This window comes from Cydia splendana, chromosome 24 (genome assembly GCF_910591565.1).
Source record: "Cydia splendana chromosome 24, ilCydSple1.2, whole genome shotgun sequence".
Lineage (NCBI taxonomy): Eukaryota > Metazoa > Arthropoda > Insecta > Lepidoptera > Tortricidae > Cydia > Cydia splendana.
In genome coordinates, this window is record NC_085983.1 from 10,991,584 (window position 1) to 11,015,089 (window position 23,506).

Here is a 23,506-nt window from a genome sequence, read left to right on the forward strand (position 1 = left end):
ACGGTTTAGTGCGAACCATAGTTACCGACAACGCGAGTAATTTTTGTTCGAGTCAATTTGAAGAATATTGTAACATAAACGGCATGCAACATGTTACTATCGCGCCTTACCATCCAGCATCAAATGGACAGGCAGAAAATACAGTAAAAACTGTAAAACGGGCCGTTAAAATAATAATGCAGCAGAATAATAGCCAGCAAGGAATAACGCGGAAACTTAACAAATTTTTATTCGACTACAGAAACTCAGTGCATTGCACGACCGGTTACGCGCCCGCCCAACTGATGCTGGGTCGCATGCTGCGCTGCCGGCTCGACCTGCTGCGCAAGCCGCCGCCCGCAGCCAGCGCCGGCGCCGCCGCCGACGCCGCGGTGTCGTCCTCATCCGCAGCGCCTAATCCGCTGACTAATGTGTGCGCGAAACAGATCTTACACAGTAAACATTATGGTGGAATGCGTAAATGTAATTTTAATAGAAATGATACCGTATTAGTGAAACACATATTTTCAAATGGAAATAAACATGAGTGGAGAAAAGGGATTATTATTAAGGAACTGGGGTCAAGTATATACGAGGTATGTGTGCCGGACTTAAACATAACAATAAAAAAACACATAGATCAGCTGTTGGCATACAAAGGGGCTCCGCTTGTAATTGACGTGGACGACTTGAGCCTATACGGAGACGAAGATGACGGTGACTCCGAGCTCGAAGGACTCAATGAAAACGATTCATTCTGTTCACTCCCAGATGATGGCCAACCTGCATCACCACAGACCCCTGCAGTAATGGAAGGAAGTGCTCAGTTTGACAATGAGGTCATTGAGGGCCGCCCTGAGGGCCAGTTGTCCCGGGCAGAAGGGGGCGAGGAGCCCGGCGCCTTGCCCGCGGGAAGCGCCACGAGCGGACCGGTACCCGTTCCACCCGAGCCTGCTGGTGGACGGGGTGTGCGATCCACTAGAAATAGGAACGCTGTTTATAAGACTTAGTTATTTTGTTTTCCTGTAACTTGTTATTTTTGTAACTATTGGTGGAGGGATTATGGTATATGTTGTCGGTAGTTGGGATTTGTACCACCTACCCTCAGGCAGTCTGTAATTAGAGATTAAACTGTTAACGTGAGCTCCGTGTTTCTATATCGATTCCTAGTCTAAATACCACAATTATATATCTAATTCCTTAACTAAGTGAATCGGCAACCGGTTTTCGCTTCTTCCTTTTTACAGCTTGTCTTTCGACATAGGCCTCCTCTAAACCTTTCCATTTAATCCTGTCTTTTGCAGCTCATCTCCATGTAGGGCCAGCTATCTTTCTTATGTCGTCTTCCCAACGTTTAAATTGTCCTCCTTCTTTTCTTGTCCCGTCCCTCGGGTACCATTCCGTTATTATTTTTGTCCACTTTTCTGTTCTTTCCCTTAACATATGCCCTGTCCATCTCCATTTACAACTAATAAGAATAACTGAAAGAAAAGTCGAAGTAATATAAAATATATTTTGGATAGACTCATAGTTTGACTGAGTGTGACATCACCACCTAATATTTGTTGCAGCCGGAACTGCGGGTCCGCATTTGCTGGGAGTGCCGTGCACTGCTGCGTCGCTTCCAGCAGTTCAAGGGGCAGGCGCGCCGCTGCCAGCTGCTTCTGACTGAACAAGCAAGTAAACAGTAGCTTAGTAGACCTTGCCCCTAGCCCTCCAATTTGAAAATTTTCCAAAAATTAATCACAAGGCAATTCTATTAAATTCTTGAACCTGCTCACAAAATTTCACCAGAATCAGTTGAGAAATACAACCTGTAGATGATAACCGGTCATACAAAAGGATTTTTGTCCAAGCTGAATTGGAGAACTACACCAACGCTTAGTCAATAACTATATTAGAGATGCACTGGATATTCGGTTACTATCCGGTATCCGGACTATCCGGCCTTTATTTTGATATCTGGCCGGATACCGGATAGTGGCCTACTATCCGGCCGTATACCGGATAGTAACATTGCTTGATTTCGGAGTAAACAAAATTGGAATAAGAAACAGTGTCGGTCGTAATCGTACTCGTTTATTATTTTAAAACAATTTAAACATCCCACTCACTTGCATGTGCACTCATTTCGAACCTAGAAATGAGTCCGCGCGGACGTTCACTACGAAACAGGTGCACAATGCGCACCTGAAAAACCGAAATGTAGGTATAGTTCCGCAGGCCGAATATTCGGCGGCCGGATACCGAATATTCGGCCTATGGTCTGGCCGAATATCCGGTATCCGGCCAAACAACTATCCATTGCATCTCTAAATTATATGTCATCTAGTACAGTCGTCATCAGATACATCGGAGCGGCCAAGATGCTCAAAAATATCTGAACATGCACCCTTGACAATAGAAGCGTGTTCATATAATTTGTGGGCACTTTGGTTGCTGAAATATCTGATGCAGACTGTACCCACAACACAAGCGTTATTGAGCTTACTGTGAGACTAGGTTGATCTGTATAATTGTCCTATAATATTATTTACAGTACATATGGTGCTACTTTCCTGCACTAGTGTGGGAAACAGCACTTTCTGTGCATATGTCAAAAATTAAAGGGCCATAATGTACTGTAAAGTACATACATAATGTCAGTCGTGTTTTAATTTATCGCCACTCGTTTCGAATTTCCTCTTTTCCGCTTGTATCAACTATTATTTGTTGTGTGTATTATTTGTTGTAATAACTATTATTTGTGTTTTCAGGGCACTCCAAAATACGCACTCTGCCAACCGCCTCGGTTAAGTATTCAACCCGTGAACACCATCAGTTATCCGCTAGATGTGAAAGCTGAGCCCACAGACACAACCAATGTGGAGATTATTGATAACATAAAGGTAATTTAAAATACTGAAGTCTAAATAATATATTATTATATATTAAAAGAAAAATGGAAAAAAATCACTCGAATATCCTGTCTACCCAGGCCGGAGATCTCCGGCCAATTGTTCGTTACCCTTGTCTCCCGCTCCCTACAGTCTCCGGACACCCCGTATTAGGGTATTATACTGTATTTAAAATAAATTATTTTACACAATGCATGGAATAAAGCACCAGATAATTATTAGAAAAACACAGATAGAAGTTATTTTTAAACACAAGTTCAATTTAATAAATCGGATAGAAATATAAAAAGTGAGCGAGTTGACCGTGACGTCACGATGTAATGTTTCATATAAATTCCATATTAGCAAATCGTTTTGACAGTTCTAAAAAAGTAACTGATTTGACTAGTAGGGACATACCCTTTTGTTACGATCGATTTCTTTTTGCACCCGAGATAATTAGCAGGTGAAAAGCTTTAATTTCATTTAAAAAAACTGCTTTTCGACTGGGGTTAAAATGGCCGGACATCTCTGTCCGTAACAAATATGGGGTACAGAATAATTGACGGAGAAATCCGGCCGGGGCCGATAGAGGCGCGCTTTTTTTGACAGCTTGGTAGACGACAGAATATGAGATACTTCAGAACAGCAATCCGATCGATCTTAAGCAACTAAGCTACCGATGCTTACCAGAAGCGTGCGATTCTTATACCATTCATTCCTTTTGTTTACCTTAGAGTGGTGCTTAGTGACATCTACTGTAAGAATGTTCTATCTTAACGGCACTGGAGTCTCGAGTTATATATTGAGAATTCACCAGTAACAATGTGCTAGTTAAGGGGGGATTACACCAGTGTGCGGCGCTGTGCGGCACAAGCATATTCAGTACAATAATGCTTGTGCCCCACAGTGCCGCACACTGGTGGAATCCCGCCTTTAAATGCAATGTTTCTTTAATGGAGAAATAGAAAAAAAAAATCACAACTTTGCTTGCAGACATACCTGCTTGATAAAAAATAGATTCGATAAATTAATCATGCTTTTCAATCTCGTACCTTACTTAGGCCACTTAGCACGCTTCTTGGCCTAGACGCGGTACTCTACTGAAAAGCTCTCCATTATATAACAATTGTATAAAATAGTATTATTGTTAATCCATTGATATTAGATATACGCGGTGGCTAAAAAATAACTGCATTTCCGTTGCCAGGGAGGTTTTGGGATTATACTGAGCAACTTTTACTATGGGACCAACACCGAAATCGCGATAAAAAATTTGGCTTTTTTTCACATTTTGGCTGGTCCGTTTTCTATGGGAGGGTAAATTTTTTCAGGTGGAAGTAGATGACACCATAGAGCATTGTGAACCAGAGACATTTGTGAATGATCTGGATTTGAAGAAAACTGAGGATCTCGAGAAGAGTGAGGATTTAAAGAAGGTAATTTTCATTGTCACCTGAAATACTAAATTTAGAATTTAATGAGATACCTACTCCAAAATGGCAGAAACGGAATCCTTATTTACACCTTATAAATAAGACAAAATCCCCCGCCGCGTCTGTTTGTGTGTATGTATATTCGGGATAAACTCAAAAACTACTGAAAAGATTTTTATGCGGTTTTCACCTATAAATAGAGTGATTCTTGAGGAAGGTTTAGGTATATAATTGTTAAGGTTCTGTGTAACTCGTGCGAAGTCAGGGTGCTAGTAGTAGTTATATTCCTTCTTTTATTTACAGCCAAGCAAGAAAAAGAAGAAAAAGTTAAAAGGTAACAAAAAGAAGAAAAAGAAACTAGAGGAACCATTGTCAGATGGATTTAGCGACAGAGACTGTGATTACAAAATTGACATTGTTGACAATTTTGACAATGTCGCCAACAATGTTGACAACTTTGACAATGTGGGTGCAGATGTTGCCAACTTTGACAATGTTGACAATTTTGACAAAGTTGTCAATTTTGACAATGTTGACAAACCTGGTGAGAATGTGATAGAAGCTAAATGTATGTGTTCTGAGTGCGGTCTTACCTTTGATACCAGAAGAGAGATGGACTTACATGTTAAAAAGGAACATTTAAAGGTGAGTTTACAAATGCTTTAGACCAAATATTTGTTCCTGAGTCATGGGTGTTCTCTATGTATATAAGTATGTATTTATCTATATATGTAATTATGTAAATATGTATATCGTCGCCTAGTACCCATAGTACAACCTTTGCTTAGTTTGGGGCTAAGTCAATTTGTGTAAGATTATCCCTCAAATAATTATTTATTTATTTATGTACGCAAAAATGGTTGAATGAAGAATATATTTTGAAGGTGTCTTATTGTTACTAGGAGGAGGGTGTGACGGGGAAAGTTAGGACCCGGAGTAAAGAGGTGTTGGCAGAGAAACCCACGTGTGCGGAGTGTGGAAAGGTGTTTAGCTCTAGAAAGACCTACAGATACCATCTAAAGTGAGTACATAACATTTTAGGACAACCGCTTCCACATACAAACGTATACCCCATTTTCCTCTCTGGATATTGACATTATGGATTTTTTGCACGATTTTATATACATATGTATGTTTACTATGGCTATACCCCTTCGTTAATTTTTTTTTATTATTATAAGAGCTAAGAAAAACTATTTTATAGAAGTTTTCGGTAGCTCCTGGCCCCTGTTTCACCAACGTGACAGGTGCGACGAATTGTAAAATCACTGTTGCTGACGTCACAGGCATCCATGGGCTACGGTTACCGCTTACCATCGGGCGGGCCGTATTCCTGTTTGCCACCATCATTGTATTATTAAAAAAAACTTTATGATATCGGAAAAAAACAGATATTTCTCTTGCTAAGTTTATGACAATTGTCACAAGAAACACTACAATTGTCACGAAATTCCGACATATAACTCATTACCTGTCAAGAATTACCTACAATTCTTCTAAATCTTTGACAATTGTCAGAAACTTCGCAGGAGAAATATCTGTTTTTATCCGATATAATAAAGTTTTTTTTAAATAATACAATGATGGTGGCAAACAGGAGTACGGCCCACCCGATGGTAAGTGGTAATCGTAGCCCATGGATGCCTGTGACGTCAGCAACAGTGATTTTACAATTCGTCGCACCTGTCACCGATGTGAAATTGGGGCCTGCTAGTGGTAGGTACTTACTGGGTTCGAATCCCGGTAAAGGCATTTATTTGTGTGTTTACCAGAAATCGTAATTTCATAGCATTTTTCGTGCAGCGGAGTGGTGTTAACGGAATTGGTATAAACAATTTTAACCCTAATGATTAATTAGCGTTAATTACGTTAATATTAACCTTAATTTACCATTTCAGTTGGAATTATCTATACCAATTCCGTTAACACCACTCCGCTGCACCAAAAATGGTATAAAATTTACGATGTCTCGTGTGTTGTGTACATAGATACACTGTCGGGAAGTTTCCAATATTGTGAAATTTCCACATGGAATAAACTCAAAAATTTCTAACAAATTTGCATGAGATATGAAAGTTCATTTCCGAAATTTCCACTTTGTTTATCTCTTGTGAATTTTTCATGAAATTTCCAATAACTCAGCTTTTTGGTAACTTTCTGTCATCTGTAAGACAAACCAGTTGTAACGTTCGGAAGTATGGATGGTTCGGATGTGGGATGTCACATCGCTTTATATTCCAGTGTGCTGCACAAAGGACAGAACCGATACCCGTGTCCGCGATGCGGTAAAGTGTATCAATGGAAGTCCAATCTCGGCCGCCATCTTCGAACACATAAGGTACACAACTAGATGTGACGTCCCACGGGTAAAGGCACCTTATGGTGCTTACGTTATTATTACAGTGCTATGCGACGTAAGCGCCAGCCGCCATAAGGTATCTTTTCCCGTGGAACGTCACAAATGATTAGTTCCAGTGTGCTATATTAAAGGACAATAGATATTAGATAGAGTTCGCTGTGAAGGTGTACCAGTGGAAGAGTAAGTAACCTATGACCGCCATCTTAGGACACATAAGGAGCACAACGGCCTCCTAGCCTAGTCGGTAGTGACCCTGCCCACGAAGCAGGAGCTTCCGGGTTCGAATCCCGGTAAGGGCATTAATTTGTGTGTTCACATCACACATTTTGTTCCTGAGTTATGCATGATTTCTATGTGCAAAGAGAATAAAGTCTATAGAGACGGATTGTCAAAGTAAATTATGTAGCCACTGTAAATTTACTGCCATCTTTCGACAGAACATAAAACTGTTAGAACGCCATTTGACTTTGATCCTTATTCTTTCAGTGATATGTGTTAACTTATAAATATTAATATTCACGCCATCTACTCGACTATAGGCCAAAGGTATAGTTCCATGTTTTCGAGCGATGGCGCCACAACCTTCAGCCTATGCTCGAGTAGATGGCGTGAATATTAATATTTAAAAAGTTAACACATATCAGTTATAGAATAAGTATCAAAATCAAATGGCGTTCAAACAGGTTTAATCTTCTGTCGAAAGATGGCAGTAAATGAACTGTAGCTACATAATTTACCATGACAGTAACTCTCTTCTTCAAATCCTCTTTGCTATGTGTAAGTATTTATTTAGATCTGTTATAATACAGGGCAATTTTTGAACAACTAGCCATATCGTGAGAGGTGATTAGGTAGGCCATACTGAACAACTTTTTCTATGGGACCAACTCCGAAATCACAAAATTTTTTTTGGCCGTTTCATAGATTTTGGTCAAGTAGATGTCGACGTTTTCTATGGGAGCGCCAAAATTTTTTTTTGGATTTGGGTGGTTAGAAAAAGTTGTTCAGTATGACCTACCTAATCACCTTGCACAATATGGCTAGTTGTTCAAAAACGCCCTGTATATCGTCACCTAGTACCCACAACATAACGCCACACACGTATTATGACGTAATATGTGGATGAACCCTTATATCACTTGACATATGTTGTGCCAGGCTCGAGACGACGGCGAGCTGTACTGCGCGCTGTGCGACAAGCGGTTCGCGTCCGTCGCGACGTACCGACAACATCTGCGCGTGTCGCGGCGACACGTGTCCGAGAGCGAGTTCAGGTAGAGTCACTAACAGATATATAACGCTTTATAAGTGTACCAGGCTCGAGACGACGGCGGGCTGTACTGCGCGCTGTGCGACAAGCGGGTCGCGTCCGTCGCGACGTACCGACAACATCTGCGCGTGTCGCGGCGACACGTGTCCGAGAGCGAGTTCAGGTAGAGTCACTATCAGATATATAACGCTTCATAAGTGTACCAGGCTCGAGACGACGGCGGGCTGTACTGCGCGCTGTGCGACAAGCGGGTCGCGTCCGTCGCGACGTACCGACAACATCTGCGCGTGTCGCGGCGACACGTGTCCGAGAGCGAGTTCAGGTAGAGTCACTATCAGATATATAACGCTTCATAAGTGTACCAGGCTCGAGACGACGGCGGGCTGTACTGCGCGCTGTGCGACAAGCGGGTCGCGTCCGTCGCGACGTACCGACAACATCTGCGCGTGTCGCGGCGACACGTGTCCGAGAGCGAGTTCAGGTAGTCGCCATCAGATATATTACTAAATGTGCCAGGCTCGAGGCGACGGCGGGCTGTGCGACAAGCGGTTCGCGTCCGTCGCGACGTACCGACAACATCTGCGCGTGTCGCGGCGACACGTGTCCGAGAGCGAGTTCAGGTAGTCGCCATCAGATATATTACTAAATGTGCCAGGCTCGAGGCGACGGCGGGCTGTACTGCGGGCTGTGCGACAAGCGGTTCGCGTCCGTCGCGACGTACCGACAACATCTGCGCGTGTCGCGGCGACACGTGTCCGAGAGCAAATTCAGGTAGTCGCCATCAGATATATTACTAAATGTGCCAGGCTCGAGGCGACGGCGGGCTGTACTGCGGGCTGTGCGACAAGCGGTTCGCGTCCGTCGCGACGTACCGACAACATCTGCGCGTGTCGCGGCGACACGTGTCCGAGAGCGAGTTCAGGTAGTCGCCATCAGATATATTACTAAATGTGCCAGGCTCGAGGCGACGGCGGGCTGTGCGACAAGCGGTTCGCGTCCGTCGCGACGTACCGACAACATCTGCGCGTGTCGCGGCGACACGTGTCCGAGAGCGAGTTCAGGTAGTCGCCATCAGATATATTACTAAATGTGCCAGGCTCGAGGCGACGGCGGGCTGTACTGCGGGCTGTGCGACAAGCGGTTCGCGTCCGTCGCGACGTACCGACAACATCTGCGCGTGTCGCGGCGACACGTGTCCGAGAGCAAATTCAGGTAGTCGCCATCAGATATATTACTAAATGTGCCAGGCTCGAGGCGACGGCGGGCTGTACTGCGGGCTGTGCGACAAGCGGTTCGCGTCCGTCGCGACGTACCGACAACATCTGCGCGTGTCGCGGCGACACGTGTCCGAGAGCGAGTTCAGGTAGAGTCACTATCAGATATATAACGCTTCATAAGTGTACCAGGCTCGAGACGACGGCGGGCTGTACTGCGCGCTGTGCGACAAGCGGGTCGCGTCCGTCGCGACGTACCGACAACATCTGCGCGTGTCGCGGCGACACGTCTCCGAGAGCGAGTTCAGGTAGAGTCACTATCAGATATATAACGCTTCATAAGTGTACCAGGCTCGAGACGACGACGGGCTGTACTGCGCGCTGTGCGACAAGCGGTTCGCGTCCGTCGCGACGTACCGACAACATCTGCGCGTGTCGCGGCGACACGTCTCCGAGAGCGAGTTCAGGTAGAGTCACTATCAGATATATAACGCTTCATAAGTGTACCAGGCTCGAGACGACGGCGGGCTGTACTGCGCGCTGTGCGACAAGCGGTTCGCGTCCGTCGCGACGTACCGACAACATCTGCGCGTGTCGCGGCGACACGTGTCCGAGAGCGAGTTCAGGTAGAGTCACTATCAGATATATAACGCTTTATAAGTGTACCAGGCTCGAGACGACGGCGAGCTGTACTGCGCGCTGTGCGACAAGCGGTTCGCGTCCGTCGCGACGTACCGACAACATCTGCGCGTGTCGCGGCGACACGTGTCCGAGAGCGAGTTCAGGTAGTCGCCATCAGATATATTACTAAATGTGCCAGGCTCGAGGCGACGGCGGGCTGTGCGACAAGCGGTTCGCGTCCGTCGCGACGTACCGACAACATCTGCGCGTGTCGCGGCGACACGTGTCCGAGAGCGAGTTCAGGTAGTCGCCATCAGATATATTACTAAATGTGCCAGGCTCGAGGCGACGGCGGGCTGTACTGCGGGCTGTGCGACAAGCGGTTCGCGTCCGTCGCGACGTACCGACAACATCTGCGCGTGTCGCGGCGACACGTGTCCGAGAGCGAGTTCAGGTAGTCGCCATCAGATATATTACTAAATGTGCCAGGCTCGAGGCGACGGCGGGCTGTACTGCGGGCTGTGCGACAAGCGGTTCGCGTCCGTCGCGACGTACCGACAACATCTGCGCGTGTCGCGGCGACACGTGTCCGAGAGCGAGTTCAGGTAGAGTCACTATCAGATATATAACGCTTCATAAGTGTACCAGGCTCGAGACGACGGCGGGCTGTACTGCGCGCTGTGCGACAAGCGGGTCGCGTCCGTCGCGACGTACCGACAACATCTGCGCGTGTCGCGGCGACACGTGTCCGAGAGCGAGTTCAGGTAGAGTCACTATCAGATATATAACGCTTCATAAGTGTACCAGGCTCGAGACGACGGCGGGCTGTACTGCGCGCTGTGCGACAAGCGGGTCGCGTCCGTCGCGACGTACCGACAACATCTGCGCGTGTCGCGGCGACACGTCTCCGAGAGCGAGTTCAGGTAGAGTCACTATCAGATATATAACGCTTCATAAGTGTACCAGGCTCGAGACGACGGCGGGCTGTACTGCGCGCTGTGCGACAAGCGGGTCGCGTCCGTCGCGACGTACCGACAACATCTGCGCGTGTCGCGGCGACACGTCTCCGAGAGCGAGTTCAGGTAGAGTCACTATCAGATATATAACGCTTCATAAGTGTACCAGGCTCGAGACGACGGCGGGCTGTACTGCGCGCTGTGCGACAAGCGGGTCGCGTCCGTCGCGACGTACCGACAACATCTGCGCGTGTCGCGGCGACACGTGTCCGAGAGCGAGTACAGGTACTTAAATAAAATCTTTCTGTCAAAAATTTCATTTTTCATACAATATTTTGTCATTGACTGTACTTTTCATTCAACAGGCAACTAGTACTCATCGAAACAATTTTAACAAACTCAAACACAATTAGGTTGATTTGTTTAATCAAGGTTCCTATGGCCGCTTCCTGAGGCCATCATCGGATCAGCTCGATGGTACCATGAAATTATGGGATTTATTATGGAATTGCTATCGAATTAATTTGGTGTCTTGATAATGTGTATTAAATGTTTTTATTTTTTATGTAAGTAAATTGACGTGACTAGTATGTAAGCGCTTTGGTATGACACTGTAATGCTTATATATGCTGAAATAAATGAAATGAAATGAAAATGATGTGTGTCATGCAAATTTTGAGCTTAATCGGAAATCGGGAACTGGGTCAAATTTAGCTTCCAAGATTAAGCATATGTTATAGAGCCTGTAGGTATTTTTTAGGGTTCCGTACCTCAAAAGGAAAAAACGGAACACTTTATAGCATCACTTTATCGTCCGTCCGTCTGTCTGTCTGTCACCAGGCTGTAACTCATGAACCGTGATAGCTAGACAGTTGAATTTTTCACAGTGCATTTCTGTTGCCCCTATAACAAAACCCTCGGTGGGCGAGTCCGACTCGCATTTAACCGGTTTTTTGAATTGTTATATTTTCCAGTTTCGTATGCAACGAGTGCGGTAAGAAGTTCGTGAACAAGACCCGGTTGAGGGACCACGTGGACTGGGAGCATCTCAAGAAGATCAAGTTCCGGTGCCAGCTCTGTAACAAGGTATACTCTGTCGATTTGTAGCAGGCCCCGACTTCTCTCTAGTTTCGTTTGCAACGAGTGCGGTAAGAAGTTTGTGAACAAGACCCGGTTGAGGGACCACGTGGACTGGGAGCATCTCAAGAAGATCAAGTTCCGGTGCCAGCTCTGTAACAAGGTATAGTCTGTCGATTTGTAGCAGGTCACGACTTCTCTCCAGTTTCGTATGCAACGAGTGCGGTAAGAAGTTTGTGAACAAGACCCGGTTGAGGGACCACGTGGACTGGGGGCATCTCAAGAAGATCAAGTTCCGGTGCCAGCTCTGTAACAAGGTATACTCTGTCGATTTGTAGCAGGCCCCGACTTCTCTCTAGTTTCGTTTGCAACGAGTGCGGTAAGAAGTTTGTGAACAAGACCCGGTTGAGGGACCACGTGGACTGGGAGCATCTCAAGAAGATCAAGTTCCGGTGCCAGCTCTGTAATAAGGTACAGTCAAGGGTACAAATATGGGGGCACTCCAAGTCTCGGAACCGGTTTTTTCTTCATACAAAAAATACCGGTATTATTACGTTCTTTGGTTATTCCATTTTTAATGGGACAATCTAATAATACAAAGTTGTTACCTAAATACATAATTCAGTCCTACGTAAAGAGCATAAAATAGGTAATTAAAAATATTGGACTATTTCGGAGTTAAAAAAAAAAACCGGTTCCGAGCCTTGGTGCACTCATCATACTCAAAAATATGTCCCATAGCTCTTATGTCAGCGAATTAAGAACTATGGGACATCTTTTTGAGTAAGTTGTATGCACCCATATTTGTACACTTGACTGTAGGTACAGTCGCCATCAGATATATCGGAGCGGCCAAGATGCTCACAAATATCGGAACACGCCTTTATTGTCAGGGCGTTAGAGCGCGTGTTCAGATATTGTGAACACCTTGGCCGCTCCGATATATCTGATGGCGACTGTACTTATATATTTTTTTGGATTATACTCGTGTAGATGGCGACACCTTTTGATAGTTAACAAATTTAACACATGTCAGTGTAAAAACAAGGATCGAAGTCAAATGTCGTTCTAAAACTTTTCATCATGTGTCGAAAGATGGCAGTAAAACTGTGACTACAAAATTTACTTTGACAATACGTTTCTATACTAAATTCTCTTTGCTGTAACTCTATAAGGGACCGGTTTAAAGTTGATTTATTTTGTAATGACCACAGAAAAAACGCATAACTCAAGCTACGCGCTGTCATATACTAAGAAAAGATTTGGACCCAAATATTATGTTTGCAGCCCTTCAAATGTCACACGTCGCTGTACGTGCACCTACAGAACGTCCACCGCAATAAGGAGAAGAAGGACAACTTGTGTCACGTCTGCGGGAAATCTTATCAGGTCTGTAGACGCCTAGCGGCCCACCGTACAAGAAAAAATGGCAGTCTTTTCATCAATGGTATTATAAAGCAGGGCTCGGAAACCGGTTAAATTTCCAAACCGTTATTGTACTTGGCGCAAAACCTTTATTTTTAAACCGGTTTATTGCTACGCACGGTATCTTTGTTTACGCGGTAACCCCCGGACATCTCGACGCTCGTCGAATAAACCGGTTTATTTAGGTTACAATAAAGTTAATTAATGTCATTAACGGGTCTAACGCGATTAAATGTCATTATTTTACAACAAAGTTCTTAAAACGTTCCCATTCTATGCAAGTTTGGAGTAAAACCGAAATTAACCGGTATTTGTTAAACCGGTTACGAGCCTTGCAGATCTTTTACGTATTTATGTAGAGTCCGTATAAGCTAAATTTGCATCGACTTGAATGGAACAAAATGAGGGAGTGTCATTATTAATATTTTCATAGAATTGACATAAATGACATTGCCATACTTTATCATGGCACGTAGAATTAACTTGGTCCTACTCTTATTTTTATTTCCATTTCCAGAACGCAGCGAAATTAAAGTACCACATAGTGGCGATGCATACACGTGAGACGCCGTACGAGTGCGGACAGTGTGGGGCGGCCTTTGGGTGGTACTCTAGCTTGTACAGGCACATCCGCGAGGTGCATTATAAGGTAACACCCAGTCGTGGACATATACCAGTTATGGACACCCCCTACCAGTGCGGCGCCTTCGGGTGGTACTCTAGCTTATACAGGCACATCCGCGAGGAGCATTATAAGGTAACACCCAGTCATGGACACATACCAGTTATGGACACCCCCTACCAGTGCGGTGCCTTCGGGTGGTACTCTAGTTTATACAGGCACATCCGCGAGGAGCATTATAAGGTAACACCCAGTCATGGACACATACCAGTTATGGACACCCCCTACCAGTGCGGCGCCTTCGGGTGGTACTCTAGCTTATACAGGCACATCCGCGAGGAGCATTATAAGGTAACACCCAGTCATGGACACATACCAGTTATGGACACCCCCTACCAGTGCGGCGCCTTCGGGTGGTACTCTAGCTTATACAGGCACATCCGCGAGGAGCATTATAAGGTAACACCCAGTCATGGACACATACCAGTTATGGACACCCCCTACCAGTGCGGCGCCTTCGGGTGGTACTCTAGCTTATACAGGCACATCCGCGAGGAGCATTATAAGGTAACACCCAGTCATGGACACATACCAGTTATGGACACCCCCTACCAGTGCGGCGCCTTCGGGTGGTACTCTAGCTTATACAGGCACATCCGCGAGGAGCATTATAAGGTAACACCCAGTCATGGACACATACCAGTTATGGACACCCCCTACCAGTGCGGCGCCTTCGGGTGGTACTCTAGCTTATACAGGCACATCCGCGAGGAGCATTATAAGGTAACACCCAGTCATGGACACATACCAGTTATGGACACCCCCTACCAGTGCGGCGCCTTCGGGTGGTACTCTAGCTTATACAGGCACATCCGCGAGGAGCATTATAAGGTAACACCCAGTCATGGACACATACCAGTTATGGACACCCCCTACCAGTGCGGCGCCTTCGGGTGGTACTCTAGCTTATACAGGCACATCAGCGAGGAGCATTATAAGGTAACACCCAGTCATGGACACATACCAGTTATGGACACCCCCTACCAGTGCGGCGCCTTCGGGTGGTACTCTAGCTTATACAGGCACATCCGCGAGGAGCATTATAAGGTAACACCCAGTCATGGACCCATACCAGTTATGGACACCCCCTACCAGTGCGGCGCCTTCGGGTGGTACTCTAGCTTATACAGGCACATCCGCGAGGAGCATTATAAGGTAACACCCAGTCATGGACACATACCAGTTATGGACACCCCCTACCAGTGCGGCGCCTTCGGGTGGTACTCTAGCTTATACAGGCACATCCGCGAGGAGCATTATAAGGTAACACCCAGTCATGGACACATACCAGTTATGGACACCCCCTACCAGTGCGGCGCCTTCGGGTGGTACTCTAGCTTATACAGGCACATCCGCGAGGAGCATTATAAGGTAACACCCAGTCATGGACACATACCAGTTATGGACACCCCCTACCAGTGCGGCGCCTTCGGGTGGTACTCTAGCTTATACAGGCACATCCGCGAGGAGCATTATAAGGTAACACCCAGTCATGGACACATACCAGTTATGGACACCCCCTACCAGTGCGGCGCCTTCGGGTGGTACTCTAGCTTATACAGGCACATCCGCGAGGAGCATTATAAGGTAACACCCAGTCATGGACACATACCAGTTATGGACACCCCCTACCAGTGCGGCGCCTTCGGGTGGTACTCTAGCTTATACAGGCACATCCGCGAGGAGCATTATAAGGTAACACCCAGTCATGGACACATACCAGTTATGGACACCCCCTACCAGTGCGGCGCCTTCGGGTGGTACTCTAGCTTATACAGGCACATCCGCGAGGAGCATTATAAGGTAACACCCAGTCATGGACACATACCAGTTATGGACACCCCCTACCAGTGCGGCGCCTTCGGGTGGTACTCTAGCTTATACAGGCACATCCGCGAGGAGCATTATAAGGTAACACCCAGTCATGGACACATACCAGTTATGGACACCCCCTACCAGTGCGGCGCCTTCGGGTGGTACTCTAGCTTATACAGGCACATCCGCGAGGAGCATTATAAGGTAACACCCAGTCATGGACACATACCAGTTATGGACACCCCCTACCAGTGCGGCGCCTTCGGGTGGTACTCTAGCTTATACAGGCACATCCGCGAGGAGCATTATAAGGTAACACCCAGTCATGGACACATACCAGTTATGGACACCCCCTACCAGTGCGGCGCCTTCGGGTGGTACTCTAGCTTATACAGGCACATCCGCGAGGAGCATTATAAGGTAACACCCAGTCATGGACACATACCAGTTATGGACACCCCCTACCAGTGCGGCGCCTTCGGGTGGTACTCTAGCTTATACAGGCACATCCGCGAGGAGCATTATAAGGTAACACCCAGTCATGGACACATACCAGTTATGGACACCCCCTACCAGTGCGGCGCCTTCGGGTGGTACTCTAGCTTATACAGGCACATCCGCGAGGAGCATTATAAGGTAACACCCAGTCATGGACACATACCAGTTATGGACACCCCCTACCAGTGCGGCGCCTTCGGGTGGTACTCTAGCTTATACAGGCACATCCGCGAGGAGCATTATAAGGTAACACCCAGTCATGGACACATACCAGTTATGGACACCCCCTACCAGTGCGGTGCCTTCGGGTGGTACTCTAGCTTATACAGGCACATCCGCGAGGAGCATTATAAGGTAACACCCAGTCATGGACACATACCAGTTATGGACACCCCCTACCAGTGCGGCGCCTTCGGGTGGTACTCTAGCTTATACAGGCACATCCGCGAGGAGCATTATAAGGTAACACCCAGTCATGGACACATACCAGTTATGGACACCCCCTACCAGTGCGGCGCCTTCGGGTGGTACTCTAGCTTATACAGGCACATCCGCGAGGAGCATTATAAGGTAACACCCAGTCATGGACACATACCAGTTATGGACACCCCCTACCAGTGCGGCGCCTTCGGGTGGTACTCTAGCTTATACAGGCACATCCGCGAGGAGCATTATAAGGTAACACCCAGTCATGGACACATACCAGTTATGGACACCCCCTACCAGTGCGGCGCCTTCGGGTGGTACTCTAGCTTATACAGGCACATCCGCGAGGAGCATTATAAGGTAACACCCAGTCATGGACACATACCAGTTATGGACACCCCCTACCAGTGCGGCGCCTTCGGGTGGTACTCTAGCTTATACAGGCACATCCGCGAGGAGCATTATAAGGTAACACCCAGTCATGGACACATACCAGTTATGGACACCCCCTACCAGTGCGGCGCCTTCGGGTGGTACTCTAGCTTATACAGGCACATCCGCGAGGAGCATTATAAGGTAACACCCAGTCATGGACACATACCAGTTATGGACACCCCCTACCAGTGCGGCGCCTTCGGGTGGTACTCTAGCTTATACAGGCACATCCGCGAGGAGCATTATAAGGTAACACCCAGTCATGGACACATACCAGTTATGGACACCCCCTACCAGTGCGGCGCCTTCGGGTGGTACTCTAGCTTATACAGGCACATCCGCGAGGAGCATTATAAGGTAACACCCAGTCATGGACACATACCAGTTATGGACACCCCCTACCAGTGCGGCGCCTTCGGGTGGTACTCTAGCTTATACAGGCACATCCGCGAGGAGCATTATAAGGTAACACCCAGTCATGGACACATACCAGTTATGGACACCCCCTACCAGTGCGGCGCCTTCGGGTGGTACTCTAGCTTATACAGGCACATCCGCGAGGAGCATTATAAGGTAACACCCAGTCATGGACACATACCAGTTATGGACACCCCCTACCAGTGCGGCGCCTTCGGGTGGTACTCTAGCTTATACAGGCACATCCGCGAGGAGCATTATAAGGTAACACCCAGTCATGGACACATACCAGTTATGGACACCCCCTACCAGTGCGGCGCCTTCGGGTGGTACTCTAGCTTATACAGGCACATCCGCGAGGAGCATTATAAGGTAACACCCAGTCATGGACACATACCAGTTATGGACACCCCCTACCAGTGCGGCGCCTTCGGGTGGTACTCTAGCTTATACAGGCACATCCGCGAGGAGCATTATAAGGTAACACCCAGTCATGGACACATACCAGTTATGGACACCCCCTACCAGTGCGGCGCCTTCGGGTGGTACTCTAGCTTATACAGGCACATCCGCGAGGAGCATTATAAGGTAACACCCAGTCATGGACACATACCAGTTATGGACACCCCCTACCAGTGCGGCGCCTTCGGGTGGTACTCTAGCTTATACAGGCACATCCGCGAGGAGCATTATAAGGTAACACCCAGTCATGGACACATACCAGTTATGGACACCCCCTACCAGTGCGGCGCCTTCGGGTGGTACTCTAGCTTATACAGGCACATCCGCGAGGAGCATTATAAGGTAACACCCAGTCATGGACACATACCAGTTATGGACACCCCCTACCAGTGCGGCGCCTTCGGGTGGTACTCTAGCTTATACAGGCACATCCGCGAGGAGCATTATAAGGTAACACCCAGTCATGGACACATACCAGTTATGGACACCCCCTACCAGTGCGGCGCCTTCGGGTGGTACTCTAGCTTATACAGGCACATCCGCGAGGAGCATTATAAGGTAACACCCAGTCATGGACACATACCAGTTATGGACACCCCCTACCAGTGCGGCGCCTTCGGGTGGTACTCTAGCTTATACAGGCACATCCGCGAGGAGCATTATAAGGTAACACCCAGTCATGGACACATACCAGTTATGGACACCCCCTACCAGTGCGGCGCCTTCGGGTGGTACTCTAGCTTATACAGGCACATCCGCGAGGAGCATTATAAGGTAACACCCAGTCATGGACACATACCAGTTATGGACACCCCCTACCAGTGCGGCGCCTTCGGGTGGTACTCTAGCTTATACAGGCACATCCGCGAGGAGCATTATAAGGTAACACCCAGTCATGGACACATACCAGTTATGGACACCCCCTACCAGTGCGGCGCCTTCGGGTGGTACTCTAGCTTATACAGGCACATCCGCGAGGAGCATTATAAGGTAACACCCAGTCATGGACACATACCAGTTATGGACACCCCCTACCAGTGCGGCGCCTTCGGGTGGTACTCTAGCTTATACAGGCACATCCGCGAGGAGCATTATAAGGTAACACCCAGTCATGGACACATACCAGTTATGGACACCCCCTACCAGTGCGGCGCCTTCGGGTGGTACTCTAGCTTATACAGGCACATCCGCGAGGAGCATTATAAGGTAACACCCAGTCATGGACACATACCAGTTATGGACACCCCCTACCAGTGCGGCGCCTTCGGGTGGTACTCTAGCTTATACAGGCACATCCGCGAGGAGCATTATAAGGTAACACCCAGTCATGGACACATACCAGTTATGGACACCCCCTACCAGTGCGGCGCCTTCGGGTGGTACTCTAGCTTATACAGGCACATCCGCGAGGAGCATTATAAGGTAACACCCAGTCATGGACACATACCAGTTATGGACACCCCCTACCAGTGCGGCGCCTTCGGGTGGTACTCTAGCTTATACAGGCACATCCGCGAGGAGCATTATAAGGTAACACCCAGTCATGGACACATACCAGTTATGGACACCCCCTACCAGTGCGGCGCCTTCGGGTGGTACTCTAGCTTATACAGGCACATCCGCGAGGAGCATTATAAGGTAACACCCAGTCATGGACACATACCAGTTATGGACACCCCCTACCAGTGCGGCGCCTTCGGGTGGTACTCTAGCTTATACAGGCACATCCGCGAGGAGCATTATAAGGTAACACCCAGTCATGGACACATACCAGTTATGGACACCCCCTACCAGTGCGGCGCCTTCGGGTGGTACTCTAGCTTATACAGGCACATCCGCGAGGAGCATTATAAGGTAACACCCAGTCATGGACACATACCAGTTATGGACACCCCCTACCAGTGCGGCGCCTTCGGGTGGTACTCTAGCTTATACAGGCACATCCGCGAGGAGCATTATAAGGTAACACCCAGTCATGGACACATACCAGTTATGGACACCCCCTACCAGTGCGGCGCCTTCGGGTGGTACTCTAGCTTATACAGGCACATCCGCGAGGAGCATTATAAGGTAACACCCAGTCATGGACACATACCAGTTATGGACACCCCCTACCAGTGCGGCGCCTTCGGGTGGTACTCTAGCTTATACAGGCACATCCGCGAGGAGCATTATAAGGTAACACCCAGTCATGGACACATACCAGTTATGGACACCCCCTACCAGTGCGGCGCCTTCGGGTGGTACTCTAGCTTATACAGGCACATCCGCGAGGAGCATTATAAGGTAACACCCAGTCATGGACACATACCAGTTATGGACACCCCCTACCAGTGCGGCGCCTTCGGGTGGTACTCTAGCTTATACAGGCACATCCGCGAGGAGCATTATAAGGTAACACCCAGTCATGGACACATACCAGTTATGGACACCCCCTACCAGTGCGGCGCCTTCGGGTGGTACTCTAGCTTATACAGGCACATCCGCGAGGAGCATTATAAGGTAACACCCAGTCATGGACACATACCAGTTATGGACACCCCCTACCAGTGCGGCGCCTTCGGGTGGTACTCTAGCTTATACAGGCACATCCGCGAGGAGCATTATAAGGTAACACCCAGTCATGGACACATACCAGTTATGGACACCCCCTACCAGTGCGGCGCCTTCGGGTGGTACTCTAGCTTATACAGGCACATCCGCGAGGAGCATTATAAGGTAACACCCAGTCATGGACACATACCAGTTATGGACACCCCCTACCAGTGCGGCGCCTTCGGGTGGTACTCTAGCTTATACAGGCACATCCGCGAGGAGCATTATAAGGTAACACCCAGTCATGGACACATACCAGTTATGGACACCCCCTACCAGTGCGGCGCCTTCGGGTGGTACTCTAGCTTATACAGGCACATCCGCGAGGAGCATTATAAGGTAACACCCAGTCATGGACACATACCAGTTATGGACACCCCCTACCAGTGCGGCGCCTTCGGGTGGTACTCTAGCTTATACAGGCACATCCGCGAGGAGCATTATAAGGTAACACCCAGTCATGGACACATACCAGTTATGGACACCCCCTACCAGTGCGGCGCCTTCGGGTGGTACTCTAGCTTATACAGGCACATCCGCGAGGAGCATTATAAGGTAACACCCAGTACTGGACACAGACCAGTTATTGACACGAGTAATACAAGTGTGGCGCGGTCTTCGAGTTTGTAATGTAAGGTAACACCCAGTGATGGACACATACCAGTTATGGACACCCCCTACCAGTGCGGCGCCTTCGGGTGGTACTCTAGCTTATACAGGCACATCCGCGAGGAGCATTATAAGGTAACACCCAGTCATGGACACATACCAGTTATGGACACCCCCTACCAGTGCGGCGCCTTCGGGTGGTACTCTAGCTTATACAGGCACATCCGCGAGGAGCATTATAAGGTAACACCCAGTACTGGACACAGACCAGTTATTGACACGAGTAATACAAGTGTGGCGCGGTCTTCGAGTTTGTAATGTAAGGTAACACCCAGTGATGGACACATACCAGTTATGGACACCCCCTACCAGTGCGGCGCCTTCGGGTGGTACTCTAGCTTATACAGGCACATCCGCGAGGAGCATTATAAGGTAACACCCAGTCATGGACACATACCAGTTATGGACACCCCCTACCAGTGCGGCGCCTTCGGGTGGTACTCTAGCTTATACAGGCACATCCGCGAGGAGCATTATAAGGTAACACCCAGTCATGGACACATACCAGTTATGGACACCCCCTACCAGTGCGGCGCCTTCGGGTGGTACTCTAGCTTATACAGGCACATCCGCGAGGAGCATTATAAGGTAACACCCAGTCATGGACACATACCAGTTATGGACACCCCCTACCAGTGCGGCGCCTTCGGGTGGTACTCTAGCTTATACAGGCACATCCGCGAGGAGCATTATAAGGTAACACCCAGTCATGGACACATACCAGTTATGGACACCCCCTACCAGTGCGGCGCCTTCGGGTGGTACTCTAGCTTATACAGGCACATCCGCGAGGAGCATTATAAGGTAACACCCAGTCATGGACACATACCAGTTATGGACACCCCCTACCAGTGCGGCGCCTTCGGGTGGTACTCTAGCTTATACAGGCACATCCGCGAGGAGCATTATAAGGTAACACCCAGTCATGGACACATACCAGTTATGGACACCCCCTACCAGTGCGGCGCCTTCGGGTGGTACTCTAGCTTATACAGGCACATCCGCGAGGAGCATTATAAGGTAACACCCAGTCATGGACACATACCAGTTATGGACACCCCCTACCAGTGCGGCGCCTTCGGGTGGTACTCTAGCTTATACAGGCACATCCGCGAGGAGCATTATAAGGTAACACCCAGTCATGGACACATACCAGTTATTGACACGAGTAATACAAGTGTGGCGCGGTCTTCGAGTTTGTAATGTAAGGTAACACCCAGTGATGGACACATACCAGTTATGGACACCCTCTACCAGTGCGGCGCCTTCGGGTGGTACTCTAGCTTATACAGGCACATCCGCGAGGAGCATTATAAGGTAACACCCAGTCATGGACACATACCAGTTATGGACACCCCCTACCAGTGCGGCGCCTTCGGGTGGTACTCTAGCTTATACAGGCACATCCGCGAGGAGCATTATAAGGTAACACCCAGTCATGGACACATACCAGTTATGGACACCCCCTACCAGTGCGGCGCCTTCGGGTGGTACTCTAGCTTATACAGGCACATCCGCGAGGAGCATTATAAGGTAACACCCAGTCATGGACACATACCAGTTATGGACACCCCCTACCAGTGCGGCGCCTTCGGGTGGTACTCTAGCTTATACAGGCACATCCGCGAGGAGCATTATAAGGTAACACCCAGTCATGGACACATACCAGTTATGGACACCCCCTACCAGTGCGGCGCCTTCGGGTGGTACTCTAGCTTATACAGGCACATCCGCGAGGAGCATTATAAGGTAACACCCAGTCATGGACACATACCAGTTATGGACACCCCCTACCAGTGCGGCGCCTTCGGGTGGTACTCTAGCTTATACAGGCACATCCGCGAGGAGCATTATAAGGTAACACCCAGTCATGGACACATACCAGTTATGGACACCCCCTACCAGTGCGGCGCCTTCGGGTGGTACTCTAGCTTATACAGGCACATCCGCGAGGAGCATTATAAGGTAACACCCAGTCATGGACACATACCAGTTATGGACACCCCCTACCAGTGCGGCGCCTTCGGGTGGTACTCTAGCTTATACAGGCACATCCGCGAGGAGCATTATAAGGTAACACCCAGTCATGGACACATACCAGTTATGGACACCCCCTACCAGTGCGGCGCCTTCGGGTGGTACTCTAGCTTATACAGGCACATCCGCGAGGAGCATTATAAGGTAACACCCAGTCATGGACACATACCAGTTATGGACACCCCCTACCAGTGCGGCGCCTTCGGGTGGTACTCTAGCTTATACAGGCACATCCGCGAGGAGCATTATAAGGTAAC

General features: G+C 48.4%; 1 pseudogene; it reads left to right on the top strand.

Moving 5' to 3' along the window:
• The window catches only part of LOC134802513 (zinc finger protein 33B-like), a 29,848-nt pseudogene that overhangs the window by 3,277 nt on the left and 3,065 nt on the right, over nt 1–23,506 (top strand).